Here is a 15,637-nt window from a genome sequence, read left to right as displayed (position 1 = left end):
GACGTATAACACTATCTTAGCTGCAGGCACACAACAAGAATCGATGTTTGTGTGTATTGTGGAATCATCACCACAGTATGTCTAGCTAACGTCCGTCACCACACAGTTACAAGTTCTAAGTTCTTCTTTTTGTTGCTTTAATTTCTCAAAAAAGTTTAAAGATTTATTTATTAGATGTGGGGAGGGGCAGAGGGAGAGGGAGAGAAATCCTCAAGCAGATTCCCCACTGACCGAGGAGCCCGACACGGGGCTCGATCTCATGACCCTGAGATCATCACCTGAGCAGAAATAAAGAGTTGGCAGCTTAACCGACTGAGCCACCCAGGCACCTCTCTTAATTTCTCAAATTTGATTCTATAAAAGCATGAACAACAGTGTGTCCTCACCACTTCATAAGACAAGCAGAGAGGAAAGAGCCCGGCCAGGAGGCATGAGGCCTGACTGAGGTCCAGGTGTCCCGTTGAACAGCCACGTCCCCAGCGCAAGTTGACGAATTTTCCTTGACCAAAGTCTCCTCATTGCTAAAGGGAGGACAATAAGCATGTCTTTGATTATTCGTCTTTTCAACACCTGTTTTTAGCAGCCTCTCCCACCATCTGCCCCGCGTGGGGGCTGGAGCGCGAGGGGGCAGACCCTCCAGCTGATACGCTGCAGGGCCTGTCAGTGTGACTTACCCGATCTACATGGAAGACCCGGTTGCCTTTCTTTGTAACGCCCCTGCAAAGTAGATTGCTCACACGGCACATTTACGGACATGGTAAACCTGCAATTACAGACAGATCCGATGCCAGGACCCGGTGATGCCATTTCTATGGTGTTTTTGTTGTTCTTGTTTTACATTTTATCAACGCCTGCTCAGTGGTTAAATCCCAAACTGATCACCTGTGCCTGAGGGACTGAGCGTGTCCCTAGAGGCTCTAGAGTCCTGGGAAGTCACCACATTGCAAGAAATCTCTGGTTTGCGTGCTTGTTCCAGGGCCCTAATCCTCCCCTCCCCAGGAGAAGGATCGGCCTGTCCCCATCTGTCTCACTGAAGCAGTGTGCCTGCATCTTAAGGGAGAGCCCCGTGCTGGGTGATCCGGCCACTGGGGTCTTTTCTGAGCGGTGAACCACAGGGAGCCAGATCCCTCTGGAAATCGTATCATTCCGGCTCCCTGCCTTTCCACATCCCAAAAGCTGAACCAGGGGACAGGGGCTGTGGTCAGTGTCTTGCCTCCTGTCCTACCGAGCCACTAACCATGCCCTAAAGGTCAGTTGGGAAAACACCCAAACTCGGCACACTGCAGAAGTAAGGAGACCTTTGTGCCCAGAAATTCTGCGTCTGGAGGCCAAGCCTCACGAGTGGTTTAGTGGGCCAGCAGCAAGTCCCTCTCCGGGCCCTTCTGTTGGTGGCTGGGGGGGGGGGGCAGTCATTTGCCAAATGCACCGTGTGCTAGATATTTCCCTAGGTGACAAGTCATGAGGAGAGGAAATTGCATCTGCATGAGGGTGATTGCTGGAAGAAATGAGCGCCAGGGGAAAGGGCAACGAGAGCAAAAGAGACATGGAGGAGGGCCGCCTTCCTACAAGTAAGTGAAAAATGATAAAAATCTGTGTTGACTTTGATGAGAGGAAACTCCCTCCCTTGCACCTGCTGCGGACACTGCCCGTCAGGGTTTGGTTCACGTTCTCGGAGGGCCGAGTGGTGGCAGCCAGTGAGGCTTATGAAAGATTCACATTTTCTTTCTTTTTTTTTTTAATGATTTTATTCATTCGAGAGAGAGCGCACGCTCGAGAGAGCACAAGTGGGGTGAAGGACAGAGGGAGAAGCAGACTCCACACTGAGCAGGGATCCCAACGCGGGACTCGATCCCGGGACCTCGGGATCATGACTGGAGCGAAAGGCAGACACCCAACCGACTGAACCACCCAGGCACCAGGATTCACATTTTCTGACCTGATGATTGAACCTCTAAGAATATAACCCAGAGAAGTGATGGAAAAGGAAAAAAGAAAAAGACTAACCCCATCACAAGAAAAGATTTTTAAAAAATACATAAATAAAAATACGTATGTATATAAATACATAGAGATAAATGTTATCTTGGGAGGAAATTATAGATATAGATACATAGATACAATGATCCAACCCGAACATCCAGAAATAGTGGAGTGACCAAGGCCCTAACGTATCGCTAACAGTGACCTAGTCACTGGTCACTCAGATAGGAATGGAGTCCGTGCTAACCCAGGGGAATATGTGTACAAATCACATTATGTGGACAAAACAGAACACAGCCTAGCAGGGGCACCCTGATGTGAAAATGCGTCCACGTACAATGTCAAGGCTCAGGGATAAATATGGAACCGCGGCGATGGTCGAAACTTTAGTTTTGCTTTTCTCTTTCCTGTCGAATATTTCAGGACACAGTAAAATTCTCTTTAATAGGAGAAGTGAGGATGTGGTACAGTTGATGAGAACTTGTAGGGCCCGGAAAAGCGATGAAGAGAAACAAAACGGAAACGCAGGTCTCAATGGAGTAAGAATGAGGATCCCCATGCTCGCACCGCCTCCCGCAGCCTGTCCTGCCTTCCTGCCTTTCCATTGTCAGGCCACCAGCCGGACCTCCTCTTCTTCAAGGTTTGCCTTTCGGATTCATGGCTGTTTTTCTCCAATGTGGGAGAGACTGAAAGCTGATGGGACATTTCTCGTTCCTGCCTGGGTCTCTCAGGTACCCCCTCCAAAGGCCCGTCCCCTATGACGGGGGCTGTAGACTTTCCCAAGAGGTTGGATCCCGCATGTCGCGGCTCAAGCTCTATCAGAGCAAGTGTGCATAGAAAGAGAACGCACACTGCACAGCCCCGAGCCCAAATTTACCACTGGCAGCAGGTCTCCGAGCCCCACATCCAACAATGGACTCCCCTGGTCCAGCCACAAAACATTTATAACCTCTCCAAGCAGTCCTCTGGCAGAGAAAAGCAAACTGTGAGCTCAGGAAGCTAATGACCTTGAAACGATCCATTTATCTTGGCCTTTCCCCTCCGTGTGAGATGCCACGAGAAGTGCCAGTCTCTCTCTTTCTCTCTGAAGAAGAATGATAGAGCCAGACAGCCGTGCACGCTTCACCTTTGCTTTTCCTCCCGGGCCAGGCCCAGGGTTGGAAGACCGATGGGAACCAGAAGGGAAAGGAAATCATTCTTGATCATCCAGACCACCTTCCCGAATCCTCCGCGTCGGGCAGAGAGCTCACCTGAGTTCTGCTTCAAAGCCTGATCTTTGTCGGCTCCTCCATAAATCTTCATAAATAGACAGTGCCGATTCCCAGCAAACCTCCCCCCCGGACGCAGAGGCTGGTGACACCTGGCCCGACGCGCGTCGTGTTGGCAGCCCGCGGTGGACCACACGGCCCCCAGCTACCTCCACCCTCCCCGGCGGGAGGAGGACGAGGGCAGCCACCCTGAGGAATTTGAGTGTTTGAAATCAGTGTTCTTCTCAGTTGCCCACTATCTGCTTCGGTGGCTGCCCTCACCCTGGCACGGGGACGTTGGCTCCCCGCTGGGCCCAGCTGAAGCCAAGAGCTGGCACGGCGAGACTCCCCTTTGTTTATGGTGTGGTCACTTGGGTGTGAGATGCTTCCTCTCCTCTTCCCTGAGACGCCCAATTGGATTTGAGTTCGACAACAAATCCGTGGACTGTGGCTGCGGCGGGGCCGAGGACGCAGCTCACTTGTCTCCAGCCCTGGAACACAGGCAAGCCAACACGCCAACAAGACCAAAATCAACAGAGACAAATACAATTCCTGTGCATTTGAAAAACGCAAAGCAGGTTTTGGACTCAGAAAGCCCCTTTCCCTGATACTCGCTTCTTTCATTTGATGTGATCTCCATTTCCTCGATGGCTCTTCTCGTTCTTCTCCCCCCCAAGCTGAATCTCCCTCCTTTAGCTGGACCCCGAGGGGGCCATGCATGCTCTTCCCACAGCATAGTGAGCCAAGGCCCCCTCATCAGCTGTCTCCTGGACGCTCGTATCCAGAGCCTTCCAGAGGGCCCTGGGAAGGAAGGGCATTTTGCAAAAACATCCGGAAGAGCAAAGGAGAGAACAAGGGGCCAATGCCATGGTTTCCCATTCAAATTGCCAGTTTGAGGCTCGCTCTCTCTCTGTCTCTCAAGCTTTTTGTTTTTTGTTTTTTGTTTTTACCCAAGTCTGACTTTCAGAGTGAAAGCGTATTATTTTCAGGTAAATCCAGAGTTGCTTTTAAAAATTCCCAGGCTCGATACTTGAAAAGGTAGCTTAGTTGGTGTGCTACTGCATTAATGTGTGAAATGGTTAAATTAACCCTTCCATATGATGTCTGAATAGGTTATTATAGGGTGCTTAGAGATTTGGCAGCCTAAGCCCCATATTTCTTTCAAGATGTTAAGAAAATCCATGCAAATGCTGGAAACGCTGCGTGCGAGGTACCTGCTGTCCAGCTTTACAATTTGGATGTCAGCGCGACATTCAGGAAAAGTCAACCACGAGAGAAAGGTCACAAAATGCCCGCTGGACTGCGTCTTCTGAAGAACCCAAAGGGACTTGAGACCCAACCACCTCCCAGTTGCACAACTCTGCTGTCTTGGTTAAGACTCTTTCGTCTTCTAACAAAAACCAACTAGACCTAGATTGAACCAAGAGGGGGATGTATTAAAAGGTTACGGGGTGTCTCACAGAATCCAGAGGCAGTGGGATGTCTCAAGGAGCACAGAAATAGGAACTGGGAGCAAATCAGGAAACCGGGCTCTACTATTTATTACTCTCTCTGTTTTTCTCTGTGCTCACTGCTCACGCAGCTCTTCCGCTCTTCTCTGAAGGCCGGCTCCCTCTGCTGCCGCTTTTGCGGCGGGGAATGCAGTCTCCCCAGCTCCTGAGTTTTGAGATGTCCCTTCATGCCATTCCACATGGAGGAAATGGCCACCTCTGCATCTGAAGTTTGCTCTGGCAATCCTACGGTGAGCACCTCTGCGCTCACTCTTGTCCCGTTCGCACCGCTTGTCTGTTCACTTTGTTCTTTTCTCAAAGCATCCTGTTCTTCTCACGTGAGTTCTGCTCTTTTCGTATCTCACTTAGGATATTAATTAGATGTTTGTATTGTGCATGTATTTGATTTTCAGTCTTCTCTTGTATTCCCCTAATTATCTTCTTTTTCAGGGTCAGCTTATTCTGTTTTGTCTTGTTTTTATGCTACCCATTTTATTCCGAGGTCTGGTTAACTTTGCTCGTCTACTCAGAATTGCGGGTAAGGAGAGCAACTTGATTTTTTCCTAGGTTGCTAGGTGGGTTTTCTCTGCATTGAATGTGCATGTCTGTTTCTCTACTCTTTTCATAACAGAATGATTGAGACATTTGGAGATGCAAGCAAGCCTCTACAATTGGCAGGCTTTAGTTTAGAAGAAGCAAAGGAAGAGTTGGCAAGGTGGGGTGCTGGGTTTTGGGGCTAGGGTGGCCTCCAAATGCAATGGACAGGTCTTTACCCAGGAGCACGGCATTCTCCCCAGCAGCCCTAATTCTCCTTAGGCTGGGTCCCCTTTCATTTTGCCTATGGGTAAAGCACTGGGCTGCCTTCCTAGGTGTGGTGGAGAAGAGAGGGGAGGGAAGCATGGAGAAATGATTGGCATGGTCATTTAGTAAATAGAATTTTGTACCTGTCAACTGACTTTGGAGCATTCCTGGGCTCCTGCAGTAGCTGCCTGGGCTGTCTGGGCTGATGCTTTCTCACTCCCTCAAGCTCTTTGCTTCCAAACCCCCTCCATGCCCCAGACATTTGCTGAAATATCTTGTCTGCTGGTGATTCTCCTGCAGACTTATTTCTGTACATTTCATTGGAGTCTCAGAAGGGAGTAGAAACAAATAGGTTGCTCGTTCTGCCATCTCGAACAGGAATTACAGAATCTGAATTTCCTATTCCAAGAGAGAAAATGCGATTGGTCCACCTAGTTGGTGGGTCTAACCCTGTCCCAATAAACGGGATGGGAAGATCTCATGGTTTCTAAGCGCGACCATGTGGTGGGGTGGAACGACTCCCCTGAGGCAGTCACTACACCCTGAATTTTAAGATTTAGATTTTTGTTGTTACGCTTTGTGGGCTCTTTATTCCCTGCCTTATTCCAATGAGGAATGTGTAACCCCCGCGTCACGGCCTGAAGCTCGTCTACTGGCGAGCTGGTAAATGTTCAGCAACTGGATCTCTTGTGGAAAAACTCCTGATTTGCAGCATTTTCTGATTTCTGTGGCGGACCTACTCCCGCTATGGCTGATTTCAAGCCTTCTGATGTTATTGAACATGGAGTTGGGAAGAAATGAACAAAACTGACTCTCACAAGTGTGTGTGCAAGCCACCTCCAGCACACCTCTGACTGGGTTAAGACCTATTGTAGAGTCCTAGCCAAAGTATGGTCAGCCAGCAAAGTTGGTTAAATTCATTTAGATATTTTGGTTGCAAGGAACAGAACCCAAACACAGTTAGATGAAGCAAAAAGAGAAGCTTATCAGAAAGAACCCAGAGTAAATCATGGAATCTAAGCAAGAGCTGAATGTCCAGAACTAGGGAAAGCCTGCTGTTGCTCTGGTGACCTCAGAAGCAGCCTTTGCTGGACTTTCTTTCAGATTTCTGCCATTTTCAGACTCGATTTCTATTCCCTGTTTCTGACTCTCTTTGAAATTCCTTAGAAAGAACCTGATTGCCCTCAATTTAGGTGTCCTCACCTGATGAAATGTAGCTCTAATCTGACTGCAGTGACATTTAGCAAAAACGTGACTTTTAGAGAGCAGGACTTGTTTACATAATGTGTAGGATTCAGTGTAGAATGAAAATGTAGACCCTTTTGTTTGAAATTATTAAGAATTTCAGGATGGTATAATGGAGCATTAAACCAAGTGTAGAGCCCTTTTAAACATGGGGCCCTATATGACTGCCCAAGTCATATCCCCCTGAAGCTGGCTCTGGCTGAGGGGCTTGCTCCTGTGGTCCGATTATGTCTATCTTGGGTTCTGAATGGCTCACTTGGAGATGTTGTAAGACAAGTCCATGCATGGAGAGGCCAGGTGGCAAGAGATTGAGTCTTGTCAGTCACCACATGAGGGAGTTTGGAAGCAGATAACCCCGCTTCCCCCACCCCTGCCCGCCCGTCCCAGCAAGCCTTCAGATGACACTGCAGACCTGAATGATACTTTCAGCTTCCTGAGAGACCTTCCAGCAAAGGCACCTAGCTAACCCATGCCTGGATTTCTAACATATGGTAAGTATGAAATAATACATGTTTGTTGTTTTAGGCCACCAAGTTTTTGAGGCTACTTTGTTACCCTGCAAAAGATGATGACTATAGTGTTATTCATTACTTTTGACCAATTGAAATGTATTATAATTTACACATGGATGGTTGAGTGAGTTTATGTATTATGCCATTTTGCTATAACTAACTTCATCCTTGCAAAAAATGGACGAGTGATTTAAAAACATTTCTGCAAAGGAACGAGAATTGGAGTTAATGCTGATCATGCAAAGAAATTAACCCCAAGGAAATGGCTCTTTATCAGACACCGTTTATGGAGAAAAATAACAAGACCAATCACATCCATCAAGATAATGACCAAAAAAGTCAACATTTTTGAAATGTGGATTTATATTCACTTGAAATGTTAGTTAATCATGGTAGTACATGTATAAAAATTATAAATAAGTAAATGTTTATATATTTGTGCATGCTCAGAAAAACTGATGGGTTGCATGATCAAAACAGATGGGTGACGGCTGTTTCTGTGCTTGGAGTGGGGTTAGAGGACAGCAGCAGTCCCCCATCGAGGCCACCTGATGACAACACCATCATTGCAAGGGAGGACAGTGGTCAGGTGGGCCAGGTGCAGCCTGGGGCAGCAGTTTAGAGTGAAAGACCACTTAAAATAATCAGGAGACTGAAAAGCATTTCATGGTGATAGGGACTAGACACAGTCACACTAGATCATGGTGACACGTGACGTCTTGGATATTAAGGAGAATAATTCCAGAAGACTGGAAATCCATGGAAACACTCAAATTATACACGCAATTTAAAAAATAATTTTGGTCATGATATTTAATATTCATTTAAAGAAATATTTTAAACACATACGTACAGTTTAACAAATTGAACCTATTGTAACCGCCACATGGGTCAAGAATTAGAATGTTGCCGCAGTGTGGAAGCTCCCCAGGTAGCTTCTCCAATTATATCCCTCTCCCTGTACCCCAGAAGCCACTCCGGTTCTGACCTCTGTGATCATTCTTTTTTGGCTTTCCTTGATAGTTTTACCACTTTGGCATGTCTCCATAAACCATATGGTTTGATTTTACCTGTCCTTATGAATGGAAATGTTACACGAGTGGAAATCATTCTGCATTGTATCCTTTTGCCTTTTATCTTTTGTTGAACACTGTTTGAGAGTCATTTGTGCTACAAATAGCTACATCTATCTATTGATATATGGTCCTCATTTTATGAGTATCCTCATTATTAATTCATTCTTTGTAGGAGACCATTTGGCTTATTTCCAGTTTTTAGTTATCATAAGCAATTCTGCCTTAAACATTCTGGTACACATATACTTGTGTACACATATCGAGTTTCTTTAGGACACATGTACTTTGGAAGTACAGAGTTAAAAGCTGTGTATATCTTCAAATGTAGTGGATAATGCCAAAGTGTTTTCCAAGGCAGTTATACCAATTATCCCTCCCTTCCGTGCCATGGCGTTTGAGACTTCTCATTTTATTACACAATTTGCCAATACTTGGTATTGTCAAACTTTCAAATTCTTGCCAATATGGTTGGTGTGAAGCATTATCTCTTTGTGGTTTTAATTTGCATTTCCCTCATTACCAATGAAATGCTTCTACACTTATATATTGGCCACTTGGATTTCTTCTTTGGCAATTTGTTGGATTTTTGTCCATTTTTCTATTGGGTTGGGTTTTTTAAAATATACTTTCCATTTATTGTCACTCACATATTACAAATTCTGTAACATAAATATTTACATCTTTTTCCTGCTTACAGTGTGACCTTTTATTATTTTATGACTCCTTTGATGAATACAAGTTCTTACTTTTAATGTAGTCAAATTCATGTATCTTTCATTTTTTGAATCTTGTTTAAGAAGACATTGCATCTATTTCTTACATGAAAGTATTCTATATTATTATCTAAAAGTTTATAGTTTTACCTTTTGCATTTAGATCTCTAGTCTACCTGGAATTCATCATTGAAAAGGTATTTCTCTCCTCACTGATCTACCATGCACCTTTCATATATCAATGTCCACACATATGCATATCCTTTTTCTGTTCTCTTTATTCTGCTCCAATAGGCCATCTGTCCATCTCTGTGCCAATATCACAATGCCTCTACTATAATTTAAAATAAATCTGGTGTCTGGTAGAGCAAGTCTTTCTACTTCACTGTTTTCTTCAGGAGGGTCAGATATTCTTTGTGTTGACATCTAAGTTTTAGAATCAATGTCTCAAAATCTACCAAAACCTTGCTAGAATGTTGGCTAGGATTAAGATTACATGGAGTCCATGAATCAGTTTGGGGAAAATTAATATCCTTCCAACCTTCCAATATTGGGTCATGAGTACTATCCATGAATATGGTATATTTCTCAGTTTGTTTAGGTTTTCTTTAATCTCTCTCAATACAGTTTTAACATTTTGTCTATGCAGGTCTTCCATATGTTAACATATTTATATTAATTGCTTCATGTGTTTTATATATTTTGTTGCTGATTTATAAGAATACAACTGAGTTTTGTATATTACTATTGTATCCAGTAAAGTCCCTTATCAATTTTAATAATTTATCTATAGGATATTGTTTTAGATTTCCTATGAGCACATTCTTTTTTTTTTTTCCTTGTCCTTGCCTTAGTGCACTGTCTAGGATCTCCAGTATAACATTCAATCTTATAATTTTTATGCATGTATCTTATACCTTTGTGATACTGTAAACTCAATGAGGAATAAATCATTGTACAACAGGGGTATTCAATAGGCATTTGCTGAATAAATAATTGAATGAATGAGCTATTCCATCATCCAGGTGGCTAATCATAGCAGAAACCATAGGTGGCCATGGGGGTAGGAGAGAAGTTGAAAAACTGGGTTAAAAATCAAAATCAGAACCAACAGGACTCCTGGAGACCAAAATGAAGGTGCAGAGCACATGGATTGGCCCAGTCAAGGACCTGAGCTGGGTACAGAGAGAGGGACCATAACTGATTTTCTTAAGCTTCCAGTACGTTGCTAGGCACTTTAAAATTCATAAGTCTCTTCCCTAAACAAATCGTGGTTTGTTTTCTTTCCCCCTCCCCCTTCTTTTCTCCCCCTTCCTCCTCCTCCCCTCCTCCTCCTCCTCCTCCTCCTCCCCCTCCTCCTCCTCCTCCTCCTCCTCCTCCTGCTCCTGCTTCTTCTTCTTCTTCTTCTTCTTCTTCTTCTTCTTCTTCTTCTTCTTCTTCTTTCTTCTTCTCATGTGTCATTGTGCTTCTATTGCTCTTAGTTTAAAGCCCAAATCTTATATGATCTTGTCCCTGCCCACCTCTCTGACCCTGGTCTGACCACCCCCATCCTCCCTCCCCCCACTCCCCTGCCATCCCTTGTTGTATTCCAATCACTCTGGCTTCTTTCTAGTTTCTAGAAAACTCCAAGCTTCCTCTCCTGTTTCTGCTTTGCCTATCTATTCCTTCTGCCTGGAACACGCTTTCCACCGTCCCTCCTTTGGCTGGCCCTTCCTGCTTATTTGTTAGATCTCTGCTCCAATGCTACTTTCTTAGGCAAGCCTAGCCTCATTTTCATCATGTAGCTTAGCTACCCATAAAGTAAACTCTTAAAGCCCCTGTACTTTTCCTTAAAGGCTTTTAACAAAATAGCAATTTTATTCCTCTGTTATTATTTGACTAGCATCTCCCAATTAGACTGTAAATTCCAAAAGAGAGGTAGCTGTGTCTAGCTTGCTCACTGCTGACTTCCCCAGCACCTGGCCTGCGTCTGGCACACAAAACATGGGTAATAGTCACTCCATGAACTAAAACCTGTAGATCTTCACTCTTGGCTTTCTCTTACGTCTCTGCCCCTGTGTCCTTGCCCTTCCTCTCTGGTGCCCTCAGACGCTCCCTCCTTGCTCGTGGGACCTTATGTACCTCCACCTCTGGACAGGTCTTATTAAGTTCACTTTGTACTCTCAGCCCCTGAAAAGGAGCCAGGCACATAATAGGCACTAATATATAATAAGTAATGAATGACTTGTGTACGTGTACACAACAAGTATGTGAGAGTTTCTTACCACGGGGCAGTCTCTGCAATGCAGATAACTAATTGCACGTTCTTTATGATAATTTAGTAATTAATCTCCCTTTGAGAGGACCCAAGGTAGAAGCACCTTATACTGAATTGCCGTCGGTAGTGAATACTGTTACAGACAGGATCTGGGTAGCGTATGCATGTGTGGACGTGTATGTAATATAATATATATATATTTTTTCTTCCTAAAAAAACTTACAAAAATAAAGAAAATGTCAAAGCCTTTTAAAGGGCGCGATCACGCTGAGTAATACAACCCTTCCTTGATTTTTACATTATTTCAGTATGAGATGTTTTTATGGCTCTTGCTAAAAATAAAAGACATTTCAGAGTTTCTCAGTAAATGAAGCTCTGCAGACTTTTCAGTTTTGTTGTTTCCCTTAAAATTAATATAATTAATTAAAACCCAATGTGAGTCTGATTTACAATCTGTGAGTCAATGAGTCACAGAATCTTATGCTAATAGGGCAGTTCAGCTTTCTGAGCTCTTTACAAAAAAAAAAAGTCGTGCCCCAGCAAAGGGCCAAGAACAGGGATGACAAGGCAGAGAGGCCCAGAAAGAAGGACTTTTCCAACCAGGCCGTGGTATATTTATATTGTGTTTGGAAGGGAGGAGTCTGAGAATAATTTGGAAAGACAACTGCTTTTATCAAGTGTAAGAAATTAGTTTAACTGAATTTAAATGTAATTACAGGAGCAGCTGGTGAAGGCTAATTTCTGTTCAGTCTGGTTTCTCAGGAACCGCGCCCCCATTCTGTTCCCTGGGAAAGGATCAAGTTGCAAGCTTTACATCACTGACACCAGCCCTTACAGGCCAGTCCTGGCCTCGGTCAGCGCTAGGAGCCACAGAGGAGGGAGATTACCTCTCCTGCTGTTTACCTGTGCTTGCTCCTCCCCCTTCCTCTGAAAAGGGACCCACGGCCAGGTGTGAGTATCACCTTGACTGTACTTTGAAAGGCTCAGATTCCACCAGGGTCCATTCTGATGGGATCTCTGTCTGGACGGCACCCGGGCTGGCATCCAGGGGTTTTAGCTGCTGCTCCTGGTTCAGGATGGTGCATCCCATGTGACGAGGAGAACTGCTGACTTCAAGAACTGGAAAGTTCTTAAGTGTCATCTACCTGGGGCAAATCGCTCCCTTTACAGATTGGGAGCAGGGAGCCTGAGAGAGGTATTCTGACTGCCTGTCCAGTGTTACTGCCGCTGCCTCACACCACACATCCACACCTCAAAAATGTCAGGGTCATGAGATCGAGCCCCACGTTGGGCTCCGCCCTCAGCGGGGAGTCTGCTTCCCCCTCTCCCTCTGCCACTTCCCCTTCCGCCAACCCCCATGTACATGCATCTGCTCTCTCTCTCTCTCTCAAATAAATAAATATTTTAAAAATATGGGGGGCACCTGGGTGGCTCAGTCAGTTAAGCATCTGCTTTTGGCTCAAGTCGTGATCTCAGGGTCCTGGGACCAAGCCCCTCGTCAGCCTTCCTGCTCAGCAGGGAGTCTGCTTCTCCCTCTCCCTATCACCCCTTCATGCTCTCTCTCTCTCTCTCCCTCTCTCTCAAAAAATAAATAAAATCTTCAAAAAAAATATGGAATGTGTAAACTTCTCTGTCATTTACACCCCCGTTAAAGGAATTTATAGGATTATTAGTAGGAGAAGGGATTGTCACAGATAGAAGAGAAGAAAGAGGTAAGGAAACTGGAAAAGGGAGCTTTGTGGAAGCCGAGTGAAGGAAGAGAGAAGGCGGGGACTCCAAGCAAACACCACCCAGGCAGCCCAGCCGGTCCTGCTCCTGTGCTCAGATCAAGTTAGCCTCCATGTGCCAGGAGGCCCGCGGAGTCACACTTCCCAAGGGGTACCTAGCTCCAGCTCTGAACTACGGCCCCGGCAGCTGGGCCTGGGGCTTCCTGTCCGTGGGCAACCTCCTCTGGAGCCCCCACCTATTAGAACTGTCACGTGAGGCTTGTGGGCTTCTCTCAAGGGTCACCGGACGAGGACATCGGCCCTAGGCCGGGGCAGGCCCAAAGGGGCTGCTGAGCTGCCCTTGTGCAAAGGGCGCCCATCCAACCAGCAGCACCCACCCCACGTTGTCCTGCTTCTTGTCCGGCTCTGAGCTCAGACAACACTCTCCAAGCCAACCGTCCCCCCCAGCCCCTTCTTCCTCCTCATCCTGCCTTATCTGCCTGTTGGTCCTTCTTCAGCTTGGATGCAGGCCCGCTCTGGCGTTTCCCCCACCTGCCTGGACGCCGCACAGCAGCTCTCAGGTGAGCACGCTAAGGCCTGGGGCACAGGGGCTGTGCCCTGGGGTGCTGCAGGGACCGCCCCCCCCACCACCCGTGCCCTGGCTTCCTGGGAAATCTCCTCAGGTCCTTACAGCTCTCTTGTCTCTGGGATCCTCTCTCCCTGCTTCTGTGCACACCTCCGTTTTGTCCCATGGAGGACAGTTCCAGGAGGCTGTGTTCCCATTTCTACCATTATTACCTGATGGACGGATACCTATAAGGTTGTTCACCTTAGGCCTCAGTCGGCATCGACACTCCAGATAGCCGATGGTGTGTTTGCAAAACACAAAGGACTGATCCCCACAAGACTGACGTCAAAGCCACAGTTCCCAGTCTCATTCTTGAAGGTCTGTGCCTACAACTTGGAATTCAGTTGGGATGAAATTCCTAATTCCGTTTATGGGGACTCAACCATCCTTTTTCTCTGCCGTGATTTGCACATCCCAGGGGCTTTCTCAAATTATTGGCAGGATTTGGGGGAGAAGAGGGACCCCAAACGGCCTGCAGACATTAGTATATGTTAGCAAGATCTGAAGGGGGGAGGGCCCATCACACACGCGCTGGGCCCATCACCCACGTGCTGCGCCCAGCGCACTCGGCTCCTGAAGGGGGGCCTGCCCAGCTCCTGCAGGGTCCTCCCCCAGCTCTAGGGCTCTCGGGCTGCTTAGGGCGAGGCTCCTGAGGACCAGCAACGGGGCTGTGGCCTTGCCTCCTGGAGCTTACTGAATGCTTGTTGTCCTGGTTCAAACTAGCCAGCCCGAAGCCCCAGCTAGAAGCTTGCAGCTTCCATCACACAACCTGCTCACTCCTGTCTCCACACCCAGCCTGCTCCTTTCCAGGCTATTATCTTTATACGAGCCTATCTCCCCAACCCACTCATTTTGTTCAACCCCTGCTAACTGTCTTAGACATGGGGCCGCGCTGGGAAGACAGCGGATGGCGAGCGGGCGCCCGTGGGCGTGGGGGCGGGGTGGAGTTACTGCCCGCAGCCCCACAGCAAGGCACCTCGGGTCTGCAAGAGCCACGGCTGGTCAGTGACCCTCGAGTTCAACCCTCGAGGACCCACCGGTGGCCCAGCTCCCGCACAGCACTGGACAGGAGGAGCCCTTTAGGACCAGACAAGAAAGAGTTTTGTTTTCTGAGCATTTTCTTGCAGCTCAGCCCATGTGAGGGCTGCTCACGGAGGTGCCTCGGCCAGGTGGTAGAGTTCTCCTGTTGTCCTGTAACTTGGCTTGAAGCGGAAAATGACCCATGTCACCTGGCGCCCTGATAACAGAGAGCAAATTCCAGCAAAAAGTGCCCATGCCTGGGCTAGCCATTCCCGTGCCCAGCAGGCAGCTCCCTGCCATCTGGCTGCCTTAGAGGGACCACAGCCGCTCTGCTCCTCGCCCACCTGGCTTCAGCTGCCTCCCAACCCCAGTGACAGGGACAGCGTGGCCAACACTGGGCACAAACCGCCTCCGATTTACCTGCTCTTCTGCTCTGGGGACTGGAGACCAGGTCCCCTAATGCTGTTGTGCCCTAGTTTTCTACAGAGCTGATGCCCCGTCCCTTGAGGTAAGCAATCTCCCAACCTTATTTGCAAATATTGAAAACTACAAAGCTCAAATGCATTTGTGGCATTCAGAGCACCAACATTTGTCAGAGGACTTCAGTAAAGATCTCCTAAGGCATTAGGAGTAGAAAATAAGTACTGAATAGACAGGAATTACAGAGGAAAACGTACACACATACATCGCGATGGTCTCTTGTTCTAATATAAGGTACAAAGAGGAGGTCCAGAAAGAGGTCACGCAGAGGGCAGCAAACGACCTGTCACAATTTCACCATGTTTCTTAAGAGGGGGTTTTAAAAGTGCAGTAGCTTGTGATACTCTTACAAATCCAAGCACTGTATTTATTGATTTATTTACACAATGGCTTCTTTCCAGAGTGCGTTATTGCAAGAACACGCGTGATACGATGTAAGAGTCTAGAGAGATACACGGGAAGTCACAGACTGCACATTTAGA

Source organism: Ursus americanus, chromosome 2 (assembly GCF_024610735.1).
Source record: "Ursus americanus isolate L20-20 chromosome 2, mUrsAme1.1.p, whole genome shotgun sequence".
In the NCBI taxonomy this organism is placed as follows: Eukaryota; Metazoa; Chordata; class Mammalia; order Carnivora; family Ursidae; genus Ursus; species Ursus americanus.
The sequence above is the reverse complement of the archived record's forward strand: the minus strand, read 5'-3'. Positions refer to the sequence as shown.